This window comes from Sceloporus undulatus, chromosome 4 (assembly GCF_019175285.1).
Source record: "Sceloporus undulatus isolate JIND9_A2432 ecotype Alabama chromosome 4, SceUnd_v1.1, whole genome shotgun sequence".
Taxonomy (NCBI): Eukaryota; Metazoa; Chordata; class Lepidosauria; order Squamata; family Phrynosomatidae; genus Sceloporus; species Sceloporus undulatus.
In genome coordinates, this window is record NC_056525.1 from 24,729,928 (window position 1) to 24,752,386 (window position 22,459).

Here is a 22,459-nt window from a genome sequence, read left to right on the forward strand (position 1 = left end):
TGAATGTCTTCTGCTAATATTACGATGTTGTCTGCATAGCTTAGGTTGTTAATGCTGTTTCCTCCTATCTTCACTCCTCCTTTTTCTAATTCTAATCTGCTTTTCTTATGATTTTTCAGCAGATATGTTAAACAATAAAGGTGATAGGATGCAGCCTTGCCTGACCCCTTTGCCTATCGGGCACCACTGTTTCCCCAAATTCTGTTCTGGCAGTGACCTCTTGTCCTTAGTATAGATTCCTCATTAGGACTATCAGATGTAGTGGCACACCTATGTCTTTGAATGCATTCCATAGGTTTTCATGAGCTATACAATCACATGCTTTGCTGTAGTCTATGAAACATATGCTGATTCTTGTTTGGAATTATTTGGTGAGCTCCATTAGCCATCACATGTTTGCAGTGTGGTCCCTAGTGCCCCTTCCTTTTCTGAATCCTGCCTGCACTGCTGTGATTTCTCTCTCCGTGTATAGTTGGCATCTATGCTGCACAATTTTGAGTATTATTTGCTTGAATGCGAGATTAGTGATATTGTCCTATAGTTACTGCAGTCTTTTTCTATCTCCTTTCCAGTGGGTTGGTATGTATAACAAGCACTTCTAGTCTGTTAGCCACCACTTTGTTTTCCATATTTGTTGGCATATTTCAATTAGCAGTGAAGTTGTATCTGTCTGTAGGCACCATAGCATTTCAATTGGGATATCATCTGTTCCCAGTGATTTATTTTTTCCCATTTCCTTTATTGCAGATTCCACTTCACTTCTGTAAAAAAAATTACAATTACAATTTACAATTACTTCTTAGAATCTGGAGTTCATCTTCATATGGCTCCTCATTCCAAATATCATTCATTCCCTCATCTCTTTTGTATAACGCTCCTGTGTATTGCCTCCAGTGTCTTTTTATTTCTTCTTGTTTCTGTATTATGTTCTTTTTTCTCCATAAAGCATCCTTGCTCTCAGTTTGAACTTGGCTTTAATTCTCAGATTTTATACTGTAGTAAACTGAACTTTGCATCAGGCCTTGGAAGCTGCTAGGTTTATGCCACTATGTCAACATTAAATTCTTGAATAAAGTTAATTTATTAACAGAACATTAGGGAAAAATGATAAAATTAATGTGTTTTCTTAATCACTGCTAACATGTCATTAATGTCAGTTTAAATAGAAAATTGAAAAATGAATTAAACTCCATCAAATTCAATATCACTAATCTCACATTCAAGTAAATAATACTCAAAACTACGATGCGTTCAGACCCCCAATGAGCATGCACAAGGTTGCCGATTCGAATCACTGAATCTGCCTGGCATGCACCGGTGTGGTAATACAATTTGCACTCACTCTGCTTTGCGTGAATCCGCATCACAGACTTGCCTTGGATTTGATTCCCCCTCGATCCGGAAGGGCAACAGAAGGGCAATGAGGTATGATAAAACATGTGCGTTATAATGTGAATTCACATAGCTGAACCAGGAGTCACCCCAGATCTGAGCTGCAGAAACCTCCATATGATAAACACCTCTGTTTTTGGGGCTGTCAAACAGGCGCAGTTCTGGAAACTGTTAATGGACACAAGGTCACTTAATTGAAGAGATTCTCCCTAAGATATGCATCTTCATAATTATTGTTAGCTGTGTGTGGTGTAGTAGTTTGAGCATTGGACTTGAACCCCCGTATCCAGCAACCAGTCTTTTTTAGCTTCTTTCCAGTACTAGAAGCTTCAGAGCAAAATCAGGAGTATGGTTTACTTGATCAATACATCTGCACAATGACCTTAATCTTTTTCTACTGCCTTTCACTTTTTTTTTTTTTTTAGCAGTCCATGGTATCTGTAGAACTGTTCTCCAGCACATTTCAAATGAATTGACTTCTTACCATCAGCTTTCTTCATTGTTCTGCTAAGTATGCTGGGTTCTCAAAAACTGCTTCGAGAGGTTTCCCTACTAATCCTCCCTCTTGTGCTTCAGTTTTGGATTCATAAGCATCTGTCCTTGGATAAATTGTTTACCATTTGCATCTGGGATTATATTGCACATTGAGTACACCTAATCTTAAAGTTTGGACAAACTACTAGCTGCCAGATAAGAATAAGTCATGTGTTATATGTGAGCTATATGAAGCATGCATAGATACTACAGGACTGCAAGTCAAATGTACATAGGGTCTATCATAAGTTGGTTTTTTCCGGAAAAATCCAGGCTATCAGATCCATCTTCTATCTTTGTGGAGTCTGTGGCTATGCACAAAGAGATGATCACTAGATTGAGACTTAAAGGGAGAAAGGGAGGGGGAGAAAAAGAGGAATAGGGAAGCATCTTTACACCTGTTTTTAAATGTCAGATAAAAATAAAAACCAGTCAGTCTGGGAGGGTTGAGGGATATGATTTGTATAATTTTTAATGCTGTAAGTCACCCTCATTGCCTGAGTGCAGATGGGATAGGATATAATTTACTATTATTATTATTATTATTATTATTATTATTATTATTATTATTATTTGTTAAAGATGCTGAAATATTCCTTTCTCCCTGCTCCCCTTCTTTCTTTTTATGCTGCAAAAAACAAACATGTCTATAGTGAACTGGAACTGAGGTCAATCCCCTTCCCAGAACTCTCAGAATCCTGCAGCTGGGAATTCAAAGAATCATAGGTGCATTCCAGATGGCCTCAATCGGGCGCCGTCGTTACGCATGAGGGGTGGCACTTCCTGACGCGCCTTGCCCCTCACATGTAACGAGGGCATCAAAATGGCAGCATCCTATACAGATGGACGCCGCCATTTTGATGTGACAGACGCCTAGTGTCCGCACGTCTCAACGCCCTTGTGATGCTGCAAGGGTGCCATTGGCGCCTTGCGGCATCACAACGGCACCGAAAAAAGATGCCGCTTTTTGCAGCTTCTTCTTGCTGCACCGGGGAACTGCACGATTTGTCTGCTGCGGTTCCCTCATGCAGCAAAGAAGGGTGGCGGCAGACCGCCCGTCTGTAAAATGCCATAGTAACTTTTAAATGAAATGAAATAAACATGCCTATAACATCTGAGCCTAACTCACTATGCCCAGTGCAAAGTATTTGCTTCTAAATGTGGATTAGTTTGATTGCTGTTCCTGTTGTTATTTTGTTGTAAGTCTAACTAGTGTGTGATTTAGTCTAAATACCCTAAGGGTTTGATCTCTGTAGCTAAGCAGAGTCAGCCCTGGTTAGTAATTGGATGGCAGACAGGGTCCCCATAAGTCGACAGGTGACTTGAAAGCACATACGCATACATAAGGCTACAGTCCTTCCAAGGACTGGGAATAAGCCTCACTAAACTAAAATTGTAAAGTTAAAAATAAAGAACATGCCTTGAAGTTGCCTGTTAACTTACGATGACCTCATGAATTTATGTTTTTTTTAAGGCAATGAGAACTCAGAGGTTGTTTTGCCTCTCCTCCAAGTACTAACCAGGGCTGACCCAGCCTAGTTTCCAAGATTAGACTAGAACATAATTGTAGGAAGATGCCCACTGGGCTTTTGGCTTTAATCATCTCTAAAACAGGCCTGCCCCTGGCATGTACGGAAAGACCTCAGGCATGTGCAAATGGCCTGAAGCAAATTATTCTCTGAGTTTGGAGGCCCCCAAAGGAGAGAAGCTTCATGCTTGTCTTTTCAACAACACCTCCCTCCTTCACTGCAGCAAAGAGGAACTGCTCTAACAATAGCCTGAATCTAGTGCATTGGCTAAATTGAATCCCTTGAACTCCAACTTTTTTGCAGAACAAAAGCCTTCCTAGAAGCATCCATGCAGCAGATGCTTACTTACCCCAAATGTCAGAATGCCAATTAGATATTGAACATGTCAGGCAGAAGGTGGAGCTTCCAAAACAAATGAATGATGAATAGGAACAGTCCCCCAGTTTAGTCCCAGGTCCTGCTGTTCTTTTGTAAAATGATTTGCGGCAAATTTGTTTTGTCACTAAAGCATCGTTTCCCCTCCTGAGCCTTTAAGTGATTTTTATAATCGTATCTCCCCTACACACATGCACACATGTGCAGGCATCAAAAACGACACTTTTTAATGTAAAAAGGCAAAGAGGTGTTGTTGTTTTAAAAAATAAAATAAAATCACAGCTTACTGTCAAAACAGGCAGAGCTACAAAAAATGCAAGCAAACTGGTCCCATCCTGGTGGGAGATTCTCACTAATCCCTTCTGTATAATGTAATTTGAAGCTTAAATTGGATGATAGGAAAGAGTTGGTTCTCCTTTCAACTGTTGAAACAGAAGGAAAAGCCTGCCTAGAGAAATAATATTCCTCAGGATAGTTTCTTTCACACAAAATACATTCTTTGGAAAATAACTTTGCCAGACCTCTCAGCCAAAAATTTAAAATACTTAACTTCCCCAAAATGCCCAGCAAAAAAGAAAAGAAAAGAAATTAAAAGATATCCTTCAATTTGGAGAAAGCTTCCCTTTCTCCTTGATCACAGCCCCCTCCACCCTCTCCTTCATTGACTTGCATTTTTCAATAGGCAGTGACCTCCATAAATCTGGTTATAAATTAATATAATGTGGTGGGTATTTGAGCTTAGTACTTTGCTGATGGCATTTGGATGTAATTGGTTTTCATTCCCTTTGCCAAATACTTTGTATGGATTTTGTTTATTTGTTTGTTTATATTTATTTCCTCCTCACTTTTTCTAATGTTTATGCCAAAGTAACTGGGACTGTGTGCATTGGGGAGAACTGGGAGGAATAATACTGAACCCAAAAATCATGCTACAGAGAAGAAAAGAAAGAAACTAGGCTTGCCTTGCCATAAAAAAGCACGTTCTGTGGCAAAATTGTTTAGTTCTCTTTTGACCTTTTGAGGTCAGTTTGGACTAGTTATGTTATCTCTTAATGTTCTACTTTTTCCTGCCTGGTAACAATTAAGGTTTTAAGTTAGAGCTGAAACTAATTTGGGGCAACAACTAAAATATCTTATTCTAATGTGGATTTGCTTGCACACAACCTTTTTATACTACTTTAATTTAATTTTTGAATCCATATTCCTTCTTATGTTGCATTAGCATTATTTTGATGAAGGGGACAAGAAGTAAAACCAATAGAACATGACAGATGGGCATTTGTCTTTAAAATTCATCAAAATTGTAAATTAATAATAAAGATCTCTTTAATGGTAACTTTTTATTAGATCAACAAAACAATACAATAGGTATTGTTTTCAAAGGGGAAAGCAAACTATAAAAGAATACTCCAAATGGAAAATTATCAGTCCAGTGCTCTATAAATAAAGTAAATAAAGTATCTTTTTAATAAATCAGAGTTCATGTTAGGGTTAGAGTTAGGATTAATACTAGGGTTAGGTTAGGGTTCTCTTCTCTTTACTTTATTCCTATAAGATGTCTGTTTAGTTAGGTACACAAAATTCCAAATGGGTTTATACTTATCTATTAATGCTGGTGATGTTACACATTTCCAGTATGAAGCAATAAATATTTTCCAGTTGTTAATAAGTAACTAATTCCAAACCATCCACACTGACAGCATTTGTCAAATATCCCAAAAGAACTTTTGCAGATTGAGTGAGACTATTAGAGTTCATAATTTTCTCAATTATTCCCTAAAATTGATTCCCATAAAACTTTGATAAAGCTCAAAACAGTGGTGAAAATGTGGTAGGCAGGAATGCCTACAATGGTAATGTGACAATTTGGATTGAGAGAGAGAAAGACAGAGTGTGCATCAGTAAGATCTCAGGGCTATATCAAATTCCAATGGAATTGCTGTTTCAGAACACAATCCTTCAGATCTGACATTAATCAAATTTCTAGGCACATTTTGCCATATCTAAGACCACTGTTCAAATTGAATATGTTCCCCAGTATCAGTTTCCCATTTACATAATTTGATTAAACTCTCTTATACTATAAAAAACGAGTTGTTGGCATTTTTCATCAATAGAGGTGCACATATGAAATACAGTGTATGCAAGATGACTGAGATCCTCTATCAAAGTGTGCTAAGTATAATGTTCCACACACATAATGTTCTCCTGTGCTTCTCCCTCCAGACATCTGGTAACCCCTGGGGGCACTGTCACAGCCATTTACTGGTCAAGGGAGGGAGGGGGGCAACCAGGCAGTATCTGCTCACTCTTCTATATCAGGGGATGAGAAATGAAGTCACGCTCCTGGCATATCCATGAACTACTTGGTAGAATATTAGAACAGAGGAATTCTGTGGGAAAGGTCTTGATGTAGTGTGCATTTAAATAGATAGCAAAGCAATAATTTGCTTACTTTATTATACTAACTTTAAAATTCAACTTTTGCCCTTTTATCCCTATAATGAACATGTGTGGGAGACCAAGTTCTCCCTGTTCAGCAAGTTTTTTTCCCCCAGGAAAAAAATAATTGTACATTTGCTGCTGATATGGATTCAGCCTGATATTAGGTAAGACCAATATTTTCAAAGGATGGTTCCATGTATAGTCCATATTTCGACATTCTAGGCTGCAGAAGCAGCTCAAGGATTTTTATAAACCTTTAAGTAGTATAGGACCCCAAAGTGCAGCATCTGTGACTGTTTGAAAATCCCTTAATTCATCCTTATTTGTTCAAGATATTGGAAAGTTGTTTTTAAATATAATCAGTCATAGTTTTTGAACAAAGTTTCAGAATGCAGTTAGTTACTTCTGTCGTAGAAATTTGTAATGTAACTCTTTATATTTCTCAAATGTAACTAAACAGCTACTTTTTAACTTATTTTTTCTTAAAATCAAATCTCTTTTGCATTGCCTGTGTTTAACAACCATGGGCACAAGGAAGGACCAGCTCTCCTTACTTAGCTTAGCTTTAGTTATGTTCCAAAGCCTCAAAATTCATTACCATTAGAATCGCAATATAATCAATTTTCAAATTTTTAAAAGCAATTAAATAATTACTTTTAGTTGCTTTTTGAAATATCTGGATACTATTAGCTGTTTGCATGTGGTGCAAAATATACTCTCTTCCCCTCCATCAAGCTTTTGCCACAACATCCATCACATAACTAAGATACAGAAGCTGGAATCAGCGCTTGAACCATTTGAGATTCCTCTTCTACCACTTAGAGGTCCATTCCCACATAACTATAAAAGATAACTGAGAAGTTGCATCACAAATTGAATAACGCTATCCCTCGTTATGCCACAATCACAATGTAGTTACTGCTATTGGAGAAGGAATTAATTATGCCCGATTTAATTTGTACTTAATTACTTCAAACCTCTGATTTGGGCTCTTTGAAAAGTCAGTCCAAATGGTTGGGATACTCTCTGATGAAGCCTCTGATCATGAAATTACCAGACATCAATTTCGAGAGCAATTGCATTTAGGTTTCATAATCTCCAATTCTACAAACTAGGATTGCAGAAACAGTGATTTGCAGTCCTGGCTTGGGGAGAGTTTAGACCAGAGTATATGTTCTGAAGTTGGGTGCAAAAAAGGCATGGAAGATAGAAGAACATGCACACATAACACATTTCATTTTTCTAAACCAGAAACCATGGGATGTTTAGCTTTGAATTTCTGGTTACAGCCTTTGATATTGTCCTGATTTTAGGGAACCGTCCATTGGCTTTATTGGAATTTGTCTGAAAGCAGTGTGGTATAGTAGTATAGTGGTTTGAATTATGGACTACGACTCTAGAGACCAGGGTTCAAATCCCTGATCAGCCATGGAAATCCACTGACGGATTATGGGCAAGTCACATTCTCTCAGCCTCAGAGGAAGGCAAAGAAAAAACCCCTCTGAACAGATCTTGAAAGAAACACCAAAGAGAGGGTCAACTTAGGGTCAAGATAAGTTGGAAACAACTTGAAGGCACACAACAACAACAATCCATGTCTTGTCCTAATGTTATAATATCTGTTCACTAAATAACATATTGAAAAACAAGTTGTTGCACTGGAATTATTTAGAAATTTGCTGATGTGTTGATTCCATACAGTCAGTGACAATTAGAATAAGATATTAAGCTAGTTTATAGGCTTGAAACTTCCTAGTATCATTCATGAATTCTTCATCACACCTAGGAATCTGCAGTAAAAGAGAATGAAAATAATGATTAAAAATCAGCAAATCTTCCCCTGAAAATGGAATCCTATCCATTTCAGAAAACTGTTGTATGCCTGTTCAAGAACCATCGAACCATAACAGTAAAGATCCATTCAGACTCTCTCTCTCTCTCTCTCTATATATATATATATATATATATATATATATATATATATTGTGTGTGTGTGTGTATGTGTGTGTAATATCAAAAAGCAGGATGGGGAACTGTGGTGAGGCCAGAGGTCACTTTCTGGATTAAGTAGCTCAAGGTTCACACTTTTTAAATTTTATAAACACAAGCAAACATACACTCATACATACTATTGTTGATGATGATGAAGTTAAAGCTTGTTTTAATTACTTAAGTGAATTTTAAGCAAAGGTAGAGATTTGGGGCATTTTGATTAGGCTATATTAATAACAGCAGATATAGTAGTAAAATTATCTGGCCAGAGAGCACTCTCTTTCTATTACTGTCCATTTGTTTCAGGGAGACAGCATAATATAGTGGTTAGGGTGCTGGACTATAACTCTGGAAACAAGGTTTTGAATCCCCATTTGGTGACCCCCCCCCACACAGCGTGATTCTGAGCAAGTCACACTCTCTCAGCCTCAGAGGAATTTAAAGCAAACATACTCTGAATAAATCTTGCCGAAGAAATGCTATGATAGGTTTGACTCAGGTCTGCCATAAGTTGGAAGTTTTTTACCACATAAATAATTAACTACATTTTGAAACTTTGACTAAAACTATAATCAGTGTGGTGTAGAGAGAGCCAGTGTGGAGTAGTGGTTTGAATGTTGGACTACAACTCTAGAGACCAAGTTTTGGATCCTCATTTGGCCATGAAAGCCACTGGGTGACCTTGGGCATGTCAACCTCAGCCTCACAGGAAGGCAAAGGGGAACCTCCTCTGATGAAAACTTGCCAAGAAAATCCCATGATAGGTTTGCCATATATTGGAATCTATTTGAAGGCAAACAAGAAAAACAACCATTAGTTTCCATCTATTCTGATTGATACTAGCAATTGGATTTTGTTCACTGACTGTTTTCAACAGGGGTTTTTCTCAACTTCATCTTCTTAACACTTTTATCCAGAAGCATGCCTTCTTGATCTCAGAGGGCTTCATTTCTGAGTGGACATGCAGAGGAGTTGGAAGAAATTACAAGTTGAATACAATGGGCTCGATGGTTTTTTAATTGTTGCCCTCTTTTTCTCTGCATGTGATGATGCAGCTGCTGCAACTCTAACAACTGATGCCACCATAAACTCATGGGTGCTGTCCTTGATGACATTACAGTACGTAAACCAGTGAAATGGGACAGGAAAGTCATTTCCCAAGCTATTTCCTGTCTTCCTGCTCACTGCATTCCTGCACATAAACCTTTAATTCATTTCAGAAAGCAAAGGTCATGACAAAAAAGTCAGGGGGGTTACTGTGCCCTTTTGTCAAACAAGAGGATAACAAAGTTTTACTAAAATGTTGCTAAAGCCAGGTGTTCCTCCTCATGCAGTGCATTAAGAGTGATACCTTTAACCTTTAAAAAAAAATTCTGCCCACACCCAAATACATTGCAGCCCTTTAAGCCTCAGGTCTGAAAATAAACTCTTGGTATAACAAGGCAATAAAATATGCATATCTGCATTTGCAAGAGGTCATAGGCCTGCCATGCTTACCAGAGGAACCTGGAACTCCTTTGACCCATAGAATGCCTAGTTGAAAACATAGCTTTATGTAAAGGGCACAGGCTCTGAATAAAAACACACATGATCTGTTTAGCTTAGAAATGATCTGTTTATTCCTCTTTTCATGACTGATTAATGTGGGAATATTTTATAGACACCTGGATTTTGAGGTGTTTCAGTTTGAATTGGGAGAAGTAGCCTTATAAAACAGCTGAAGGTCTATAGTTGAGATTATTTGTGATATCTTTGCCCCCACAAGTAGCCTAATGCTGTATCTCATAGTAATAAAGATATTAAAGCTGATTTATACATTATTGTATATCACTGGGTGTCATATTATTTCAGCCAGTGATTTAAAGCTGATTTAACATAATAGCAAAATTATACACACACACACACACACACACACGGTTGAAAGGTTATAAAAGATCTGTTTGTAAATTTTTCATATGTGATGTGAGTTTACATATGCATATACAGTGGGCCCTTGGTATCCACTGGGGTTTGATTCCAGGACCTCCCTGGTGGATACCCAAATCAGTGGATGCTCAAGTCCCATTAAACACAATGGCATAATAAAATGCTGTCCTTTATACAAAATGGGAAAATAAAGGTTTTCTTTTTGGAATGTATAAATATTAAAAATATTTTCAAGCTCTGGATGCTGGAATTTGTGAATAAACAATGAATTGTTTTGGAGGGCTGCCTGTATGCAAATTCAGCAAATAAGCAGACTGTCTGGTCTTATAATCAGAGGCAAGCCAGAAGAGAAAGTCAAACCAGATGGTATATCAAAGTTTTTTTCAGTTTGTTATACCTATCCTCCCCCTGCCCCCAAAGTAGTTCCAGGTATCAAACATAGCTGTCCTTGTCATAGGAGCACTTCGAGGTTGATCAAGGCATAAGAGGGTGTCTAGTTCAAAGTTGTGTAGGCAGTTTCATGGCATGGGAGGAGCTAGAATCCAGATTCCACCAGGACCAGTTCAACATTCTAACCACTATGCCGCCTTGGGTGTATCTAAACTGTTGAAATAATACAAATTGACACCACTTTAGCTGCCATGGTTCCATCCTACAACATCTTTGGATTTGTAGTTCTGTGAGGCACCAGCACTCTTTAGCAGAGAAGGCGGAAGACCTTGTAAAAACTACAAATTCTAGGATTCCCTTTGATGGAACTACAGCAGCTAAAGTGGTGTCAAACTGCATTATTTCTACAGCACAGATGTATCTCTTGGTCCATAAGAAATATTATACACTTTTAAAAACATGTTTTAAAGAATAGCTAGCCCACAATCACCCCCTCCAAAAATCTCAGTGGCAATTTTAGATCCACAGAAAGAACAGCAAGGAGAAACTGACAATATAATGATCTATATCACAACACTGTACCAAAAGAATAAAACCATCATATATGTATATGCAGTAACCACGTTGCAGTAATACTGTAAAATGCATAATACATAATAAAAAGTGCTGTAGTGATGTATATATTCCAAACTATGTCAATGTGCTTTCTCTGGTACTGGCAACCTCTATTGCAGTAAAATAATTTTCACAAGCAGTAGATGGCAAATTGCTCCACAAATGGTAGACAGGTAGCAGACAGAAGTGGAATGTACTCTCTCAGATCTTCCAGATCTCTGATTCAGAAATATATTTCCACATGCCATTGACAATAGTCCACATGTTAATGGTTGCAGCAATAAACAGATTGTGAAAACTGTGTAAAGTAAATGGATAGCAATGGTAGCAGAAAGATGACTAACTCTGGATTTTTTTTAAGCCATTTTGATTTTTTTTCATCCACTTATTTCATCCATTTCATAACCAGCTTGGGTGGTACCAACTTTCTACGATGTGGGGTAAGAGGTAAAAGAAAACATGAATCTTTATTCTTTCCCTTCCCCTTGGAAAATACACATGCCTGCTTATCGAAAAAAATGAATTTGGGGCCATTTTCTCTCTCCTGATTATTTCCAATCATATAACTGTAAAGTAGACAGAAGAGGCTTTAAAGCATATTTTCAATAGGGAAGTGACTGGGGTGGGCAGCTTCCCCTCCTGCCCAGCACCCCACTGAGCTTTAAAACTCTCCTTGCTTTGTTAGAGTCTGGTGGCAACCCAGCCTTGAGACACAGGTCTGACAACCTTGTTTCCCTTAATCTCAGGCTTATTATGCTCAGTGTTGTTGTTGCTTGGAATAAATATTGGAGCGGCTTCACAAATTAGCTCTTTGCTCCCCATAAAAGGATTTAAGAGATGCGGTATTGTCACTTGGCAAGGAGGCTTCCATTCAGAAACAGTGGAAAGCACATCGCCCCTTCAGTGTTTCAGACATTGTATAAGAATATAAAAAACATAAGAAGAACCTGCCTGGATCAGAACAAAAGGCTGATCGACTACAGCATCCTGTTTCCAACAGTGTCCATTCAGTTGCCTATGGGAAGTCCACAAGCTGGACATGAGGGCAATTCCTCTGTCCAGCTTTCATTGTTCAGTGACTAGTATTCATAGACATATTGCCCAGTGGCAGCTGATTGACTTTCATGTCAATGAGGTGAGGTGGCTATTAATCCACTCTGGATTTGAGTCTAAATTTTGAAGGGCCTATCCAAGGTGCCAAGCCTTACAGGTCCAGCAACTTGGATACTTGAAGTTGTCCATTGTTCCAGTGGTATGCACACCAAAGAAAGATACCTTTTTGCTTTCGGTCAAAGCAGTGAGAATGTGTGTACAATGGGAGGAGAGGGGGAGACTGTATACCCTGTGCTGATTCTACTAGGGAAAATTAACCACAACAAATGCCTTTTTAAAAAATTGAATCTTGAATATTTCCAAGAGGCCTTTTTAGCTCCGATGTCAGTCCAGTTTCTCACCCAGTCCCGTGTCTCCTTCCCATGGAAAATCTCCCCCCTATTCCACTTAAATCTGAAAAGATTTCCCATTTTGAAAGAAAGAATAAGATCCAGCTCTCACCTCTGTTCAACATCAGAATGAGAATTACTGGATTATCTTGCATGCTTACACTGATTTTATTAAAATGTAGAAATGTTTACTGGAGTGATAGAGATCTCATTACCAGGAATGCTTCTTGCTAGTTCTCCTTTAAGCTGTGCTGGTTAATTGTGTTTGTTGAGATAAGCCACATGACATGTTCAGTTTCTCTGCCTAAAAGAATACGGATTCCATTCAGATGCAAATGCCTGTGTGAGTTTACATTGTGGGGGGGGAAATAAGTTGCTGAATAGTTTGCTTTGCTTTGCAACTTGGCCTCACACGTTCCATTATGACTTGGCAACCTGTGGACTGAGAATACAAGATAGTACAAAAAGTTATTAAAATATTTTGTTTTGTTCTAGTTTCTCCTCATTTGAATGGTGATGTCACCAAGCCTAAAGAAAATTATATTTAAAAGATTAACATTTCAACAAGCTGGAAAAGAAGTCTCCAGTCTGATCCTTCCCTCAACTTGTCACAGTCCAGATGCACCAGACTGCAACACCCATTATGCAGGCAAAACATTGATGGATATTCCAGTCCAACACATCCATAGGGTGGCTAGTTGGAGGAAGAATGCCTTGACTCTATTCTCACCTTCTCTTCCATGCATTCCTAGAATACAAATTCTGCCCTAAATTTCCATAACTTCCATGCATTCAGAGAAACTGAGAGCCCACATCAAGATTTCTAACTGTATGTACATGTGCAGAGCATATTCCCATTTGCAGTTGAATGTGCAGAAAGTTGGGCCAGCCAGTACAATCCTGCTTCCCATTCCTCTATGTCTTCTACAATAGGTGCAACAGAGGGCAGCACTCTGCTGGTTGCACTGGTGGCACTGCTATAGTGTCACTGTGGGTGTTTTTAGTCTATCAGTGGCAGCAGCAAAATGACAAGTATGTATAGTCCAAAAAAACAGCCTAGGGGCCCCATGTGACCTACTGGATGTACGTTGTCTCACTCACGTTGGTGTATTTGTGTACTGAACTATGCTAAGTATAGAGAAGGGACCCTATGTTGTGTGGTGTGCCATGGTGCTGATGTGCTACTTGAGGGACCACTTCTCCCTGTATATACCTTCCCTGAGGCCTGAAGTTTGTAGGTGAGGGATTGAGGTGAAGCCAATGACTCATGTAAAGAAATGGGAAAGGGGCTTCTCTGTGGTGAAGTTACTCCAGTTTTGGAATGTCTTCCCCTAGGAGGCCTGATTGGCACATACATTGGCTTCATTTATGCATCAGCTTCAGTTAGGCTGTTTATTAAATGTTTGGACATACTTTTTAAACTTGCAAACTTCACTTTTCCACCTGTTTTAACCTGCCAGCATGTTTAATATGCTTTTGATCTATTTAAATTATTTACTTGTTTTAAATTGTTCTAATCTGTTTATATTGCTTTTACGTACACTCCACCAGGAGATCTTGTGATGGAGGGTGGGATATAACAATGGTATACTGTGATATAAGGTGAGAAATAGCAATGCTCCCCAAGGGGTCTACAGTACCAGTTAAGTCTCCATTGCATGGTGCATCATTCCCAACATGCGTAAATTAAGAAACATATAGCTTCTTCTAATATATGATTGGGTTAAAACCTGTATGAGCTCTAGATTGAATCCTTCCTGTACCAGCTTGGGAGGAACAAAATAATTACCACCAAGCTTTTTAGTGTACGAACCCTAATTTATTTATTTATTTATTTATTTCCCGCTCTTTTCGCAGGACTGATTGGGTTGCCGGAGCATGCCAGGTAATCCTGGCCAAAGCTTGGAAAAGTTGTTGTTGTTGTTGTTGTTGTTGTTGTTGTTGTTACAGCTCTTATAAATTGCCCAGCAGCCATGTTACAAAGGGGATCTGGAGTTGGAATGCAAAATGTAACTTTTCTAGTTCTGTCCCGTCTGTGATCCCTCCTTTCCTGACATGACATTTTCCATGTGCCCATGTGCAGAAGGATTATGAGAAAGGAATCTGCATACTCAGGATTACATAAGATATTAAGGCATATCACAAACATTTTTTTTAAAAAAAAGGACATAGGACTTTCATGGACATTAATGTGATTTCTTATCATCATATGTTTTTAGATTGTTTATTGTTCTTATTTCAATGCAGTCATAAAATATTTTGTAGCAAGACATTGGCCATCATTAATTACCACTGGATAACTGCCTTGTTTTTCAAACCGAAGCCCGCTCTCTTCTAGACACTACTTAAGATCTTCCTGGATTGGCACAAATCTGTAGCTTCATTGGACATTGGATGCAGGGAGCTCCTTATGTCATGGGTTAATTGAACATTGGATATACAACCAAGGTTAGGTACTGGATGTGCAACCCATGTGCAACTCATACAATGAGTCATAAAACAGCTTTCAGATGGGGACAAGTTTGGTAAAAAAAATAATTTAAAATACGCCTCTTTAAATAGCAATTAAAGAATTGTTTGCTGAGCCTGTTTATCACTTTTGGTCCCAGTTTGGAGTGTTTGTAATATCCTCTAGGAATGTTAACTTGGCATCAGTAAAAGCAAATAACAATAGAAATGTACTCTGGGATGGAAATAAAGATGGCTTTGCTTAAGATTAGAGGTCACTTGATAGAGATTGTTCAGAAATATCAGGGAACTTTGGACAATAAAGAATTGTCAGCACTCTTAATAAACTATGACTCTGAAGTTTCCTTGGGGGAAAGTCCAATGAAACTGATATAAACAAGAACTTGGGAAAGTTGCAATTCAGAAAAGTAGCTTTTCTAACATGTGTTATTATAACTCTAGTGTAAATGTGCAGACAAGAAATATCCTAAGCCTGATCTACTTTACAGGTTTGTCATGAGGATAACATGAAGAACCTGCCCTATATCCTTAGGAAAGGACAAGAATAAGAATATTGTAAATGAAAAATAATATCCATTCCTAGTCTGGGGGTATCATAGCATTATGCAATTTTGCTATAAAGAGAAATAGATGAAATAGACTCTGGTTATTCAACTACCTTACATTCTTAAATATTTGCACAAATCTTTTCTTCTGATCCAAAACTCATTTACAAATGGATGCAAAAATGAACTAGATGCATTCATTCTTTTTTATTATTATTATTGGTTTTTACATTTCTGAAGTTATGCAAGTCATAAGTGTGTTACTAATCGAGAAAGGACAATGCAGACAGCTGCCTCAGAAAGCCTGGGGGGGAGGTGCCTTGCAGATGAAACAATCTCTGATGCACGTAAAATATGTTATTTACCCTTGGAATCAAGCTGCTTCGTTAGCTACTAAGCTTAAAGACAATCTTCAAAGACAAAGGGAGTCTTGTAAATAAAATGTGAAGGAGAGAAATAGATTAGGATGATGTTTGTATAATGATAAAGGGGAAAGGACATTTACATCAATGTAACCAAATATCTCAGTTGTTACCAGTTTCATGGTCACTATTAATAGGGGGAGGGGATTCAAATTCTATATTAGGGCAATACCTGTACCCAACCAACCAAATGCCCAAAAACAATGTGCAAGGTTTTATGCTCCCCAGAACTCTTCATTGGGGTAGACTGTAAACTAAAAGGAGAGAGAGAAGTGAAGCAGTCTGAAGTTTCCTGACTGCATTTCCTCACACGTTAAGAAGAAATGTGGGAGAAGGTAGCAGACATTCCAATTAGGCTTCTTTAGGTGCCGTGATGAGAGAGCATCCTTGAACTGGGGAAACAAACAATGGTTGATTCCCAGAACAGAAAATCCAGCTTTTACCTGTCACCATGCACTAGCAAAACACCTAAGGCTACATATCTGGTGCAAAACAAAAGTGAAAAGAAATTGCACAATTTTTATATTGACAAAGCCAGGGATAATTCTATGTCAGTGGTACTCAAACTTTCTACCCTTGGGAACCTCACTTTACATCTACATGCAGACATCACACACTACCACCACCGCCACCACCACACACACTGCCAAGTGGTTAACAACTCCTCTGTGTTTGTTACCCCAGACATGCAGTAAAAACAATGGATAATCCATTCTCCCATGGTTGCCATATCTGATGGTCTGCTTTTGGCCTGCTAGGTTTACCAGTCATGCAGTCAGGTTTTTCACTTACAATTTTTCTATCATTAGGTGAAGACAGATAAAACATTTTTAGAAATGAGAGAGACTGGAGGTTTGAGATGGGAATGTTCTGCACATTTGAAAATCAGTTTGAAACTAAGCCTGCAGGATGATTGGCTGACCCTCATGATGTCTCAAATAATCACGTAGTCCAACTTCTGAAGCATTTTTGGACCTCTGTGGGGAAAAAACTCTTTTAAAAAGATAACATCAAGACTGTCAATGAATATCAGGTGTTGTAGGCTATGTTTCAAAGGAAGGAACTGGCAAGCCCATTTTTGAGTATTCTTTGCCTAAGAAAACCCTAAGAAATTCATGGGGTCATTCAAGAGATGACTTGAATGCACATGCACAAAATGAATATATATGTCCATAAACGTCCATGCTGAGTTTTTAAAAAGGGAAAGAAAAGAAAGGCATTTTGTCTCCAAAGATGAAAAAACAAGATCACCACTATTCAGCATACAAGAGCTGATTGGATTGGCTGTTAAATTTTACCTTCAACACTCTCACCAGAATGACACCCGCCACTTCTCATCAGGGCAAGATGCTGGCTTAGCTTATGCTGGGCAGGCTAGGCAACATGCACAGCCCTGTCTTCCAATGCTTTGCGCCTGCTTCTTATCTTCAAGAATTTGCCAGTTGAGATGGCCATTGCACTCTGCTGAATGGATGGTTGACAGCTGAACCAATATTCATTTTACCAGTATGCACACAAGAAGCATAGCTTATTGCAAGGAACAAGAAGCACAGCTATGGTCCTGGAATACCACTGTCATCACCACAACCTTGTCTATCAGGGCAGGGACCGGGGGCAAGGCAGGCAGTGGCATAAATTCTTCCATTGGCTGGAGACTCCTTTCCAATAGGAACAGTTCCCTGGTTGTTCTTGTTGTTATGTGCCTTCAAATAAACACACATATATGGAAACCCTAACATAGAGTTTTCTTTACTCTTCTTATTCACAGGAAGTTTGCCATTGCCATTCTCTAAGTCTGAGAGTGTGATCAACCGTGGGAGAGGCGGGAGGTATAAATAAACTATATTATTATTATTATTATTATTATTATTATTATTATTATTATTATCCAGTTTCTGTGGCTGAGCAGAACTTTGGTCTCCCAGGGTCCTAGGGTGCATCTGCACTGTAGAAATACAGTCAGCTCTTCATATCTGTGGAGGTTCTGTTCTGTTCCAAACCACCAGATAGCAAAAACTGTGAGACCTCAAGTCCCATTCTTCCCAATGTTGTTGTGACGAGTGGAGAACTGCATTGGCACAGCTGTGTGCATGCACTATCATTGGGGAGAATAGGGGGGGCATTCGCAGTTTTTCAAGGCCCCAACACTCTTTGGCAGAGAAGGCTAAAGATCTTGTAAAATTACAATTCCCAAGATTCCATAGGATGCATTTGCAATACTTGAAAAGAACTCAAAGTGCATTACTTCTACAGTGTAGATGCACCCCTAGTCTAGTCCAATATTCAAACCATTACACCACACCTCTAATTCAAACATGCTATTAGTGAGCTCATGCTATAGATGACATAACTGCTTCAAGTTCTCTGTTTTTCTGTGACACCTGTCTTCTCCTGAGATGAGATGAAGTGATTAATTTGGAGTCTAGAGATTTGTATAACCTTAATACTAAACTCAGAAAGGCTCAGGGAGTAATTGAACCAGCATGCTCAGCAATTTGAATGGCTGTAATGTAATCAATGGTATGACTCCTTTGTCTGCATCCAGTTCTAGAAATACAAAAAAGAAATTTATGTAATTAAAAAGGTGGCTCTGAAATATGCAAGGGAAGCAGATATGATCAACTCTGCAGTACTGTAATAAATTAATTGTGCAGGAAAGGCATATACCTAGCTATTTGTAATGCACTTCGCTGCTTGTAAAACTGTCATAACACGGGAGAGATTTTTCATTGTTTGAAAAAACCCTGGGTGGGGGTGAGGACTCAAGATGATGTTTCAACAACTCTGTCTTGAAATGCACTCTAAAGTGCTAAGTTTGCTGGAAAGGGAGCATAAATCAAAAGAACTGGAAATGTAGTGTAATACAGAGTTAAGAAACACTTAGTTCTTTTAGTCTGATGCTCCTCATTCAATATAGTACATGAATGACAAGGAAGTCTGTTAATGGGTAATGAAAAGAAGCTGGAATTGGATACTTGGTGAGGAAGGGGGGGGGTCTTATGCCAATCCCCATGCCTCCTTCTGAATAGTTGATCAGTGGGAATCTAAATTTTTCATATGGCCAGATATATATGCATTCTAGGAGGTACATGAGCTGGGAAAACATTTGCACAGCATTCCTTTACACAAAGAAATGTGTCCCTCATTTCTATAAACACAGGCCAGCTCCAGAGGGTGAGCAGAGTGTATATAGTACCACAGGCCAGAGATTACTGTGGTCACACACCTGTTCCCATGCTCCTCTGAACAAAATCTGTTCTGCAAAGATCCATCACTCCCTTTACAGTGTACAAGGACCATTTTTCTACATTACTAATGATCTCTTTTAAGTAAGGGAGCAGAGCTGCTTCTTTTTTCAAAACTGGAAGCGACTGATTATTTACACTTTTGTAAAAAGGACATATCAGATCTCAGGTACCCATAGAGTATTGGAATATTTATCAGAGTTTGGGACAGATGTGACCTCTGGGCCTTTGGAAGTTGCCCACCCCAACCCTGACCAGATTGGCACAGATGGCCCTACATATACTTAACTATGTGTTGACATTGCACACTCCAGGATCACGTGGATACAGTACACGACAATCAGTGAGTACCAGCCTATTTTTAGTACACCAATTAGACTGGCTTATATTTCCAGTCCTAGGGCATAGCATCCAACTTTCCCCAATTGTTAAAAAAAACTGTTCTAGTTAATATTCTGTCATCCTACTTTTCAGATGCATTTAAAATATTCCAGTTTGTCTCTCGTCATTCCACATTTGCCCTTTGACCTCTAAATACTTCCATTGGGGCAAACTGAGTTAAACTACAAATGTAGCTTGAACCTGACTAACTCAGCAGAGGGGAAAGGAAAGGAGGGTAGAATACCACCCTTTGCTCTCATCTCAATGAAAAGCAAACTGCTGCAGCTTCTCCTAGCTTGTGTGCTTTTCTTTATTAATAACTTTCCATCTTGATCACACTGGGATGTTGCCTGGCCACATGTGTCCTGGCTTCATCTATGAAATGTTGAAGGGAATGCTAGAGCATGCTTTGCTCAAAACACATTAAAGCTACACTCCGGCTTACCTGATTGTAAGTCCTATGAAACATGGGAAGGGGCCTTGCATCTTAGCCTGGGAAGCTGAAGGACAACATACTCCCACATACACCTGCCTATGCATTCAGGACACCAAATGAGAACTTTCTCCAGGTTCTTCTGCCTTCTGAAGCTAAGCAGATAGCAATCAAAGATGTCCCATTTCAGGAGCACTGTGTCCAAGAAAAGACTCACACTGACATCTTTTTGGTACATTTTTTGTGCATGATAGATTAGCTCTCTGGATGCTTTTTCGTCAAAGTAGCCACCTAAGATTCTCCAAAAACAGAAGACCCATATGAATAAAATTTGTATGTGCAATACAGCTAGTGCAGAGATGGTGGTTTTGCTATATAGATAAGATAAATTTTGAAATAATAACAGTGACTAGAAGGTAACATCTACAAGGTTCCAAGTGTCTAGTTTGAATTGCATTTCTCTAATACTCTTCCCATGCTCTGCTTCTCAACAGCCAAGGAAAGTGTATCGGGTACAGGGGAATGTGCTCTGTAGACCTCCTACATGCAGGTGAGCTCTATATTGGACAAAAAACAGATACTGTATTCCTACCAACTTTCACAATGACAAAAAAAGAAATAGACACACGTAAGGTATGAATTATGCTTGCCTACATCACTAGCAGGATAACAGTCTAAGAAACTGTGACTTGCACATTTATCTTCTGTTTAATAAACTCTTCCTTACATGCACACATGCCCCTTGGAATGCTACTAATGTGTTATTAGGGTGGTGATAAATCAGACATGGGATGTAATTGAGGTTGGTGTCTCTGGTGGCTGATGATGTGCTGCAATAAAGGAATACACACTAAAACAGTTGCAAAAGTAATTGTCACAAAGTGTAGCAGCAGTCTGATTAACTGACAATGTGCCTCCCAGGTGGTGTCCAGCAAGTGGAAACAGCACAAATGGTGTTAGTGGGGATGGAACAAGAAGAGGTAGAAACTCAGTACAAATGAAGGACTATTGCTGCCATTTTCAGCAGGACCAGACAAATATGAATCAGCTGGGAATATGTACCACATGTGCAACTCTGCTTCCAAGACCTTGCACTGAAAGAAGATATTTCACATTGGGTAAAAATGTACAGCTGCTTAGGGAACTTATGCATGTGTACGTCAATAGCAGGATTGTGTTGCAGAATCCTGAGATTTGCAATTTGTTGAGATAATACTCTAATAGATTCCCTTGAACTAACATTTCCCTGAATTATCACATTAAAATTATCCACCCAATGGCTCCATCCTATGGAATGCTAGGGTTTGTAGTTTAGTGAGGTACTTAGAAATCTCTGCCAAACCAGTATTTCACAGAATGGCTCATGACAATTAAGACTGTATCAAAATGCTGTAGCAATGCAATGTGGACACAACTCTTGGGCTCCAGCAACTGCTATCTATTGTACCTCTTCTTGTACTCCATCTACCTACATGTACAGGAGCCACCTCATACCCCCATAAATCCTAATCATGAGAAAGGCCAAACTCATGACAGTTAAGCTCCAAAGCAGACAACAGCTGAAGATATTCCCAACATGGTGCCAGTGCTACATGATAGTGTCTGCTTCCCTCAGTTCTGAGCTGAAACTAGCTGCAGTTCAAGGCCTCCACAAGTTCCAGGCCTCCACAAGATTTCATTTGGTATTGAAAACTGATACACACCACTGCTATAAAACAAGCTTTATTGGTAGCAAATGATGTGGCAGGCGGTCTATAGCAGATAAAGCATACTGCGTGGTACAAATGGGCCCTAAGCTAGGGTTGCCATAACCCTCTTGCCGGCGGGACATTCCTGGTTTTTCACCAGTAGGGGGCGTCCCTGCACAGTTTCCTCCTTGACTCAGGTTTGTCCCGGTTTGAGGAAGAGGAGCTCCTCCTCTGTTTGGTCCCCACGTGGACCGGTCCCAGCAAGGCAGCAGAGGGGAGAGGGCCATTTCCTTTGGCACCGAGGTGAGGAGGAGGAGGTGCGCGGCCATTTTCAATATTTATTTTGCCCCTGTGTATTTTTTCTAACTTTGACTGCCAGGGCTCAATGCTCTGGAATTCTGGTGTCTGTGAGGCATTTCACCTTCTCTGTCAGAGAGCTCTGGTGCCACAATAAACTACAATTCCCACGATTCCATAGCACTGAGCCCTGGCAGTCAAAGCAATGTGTTTTGGACACAGATATCCTCCTTTTGTGAGTTAACGAATGAATCCAGTCCCTATCCTTTATATCTCTCACACACTCTGCAGGAGTAATAACCCACTTTGAGACTGCTTTAACTCAATGGTAGGGAATCC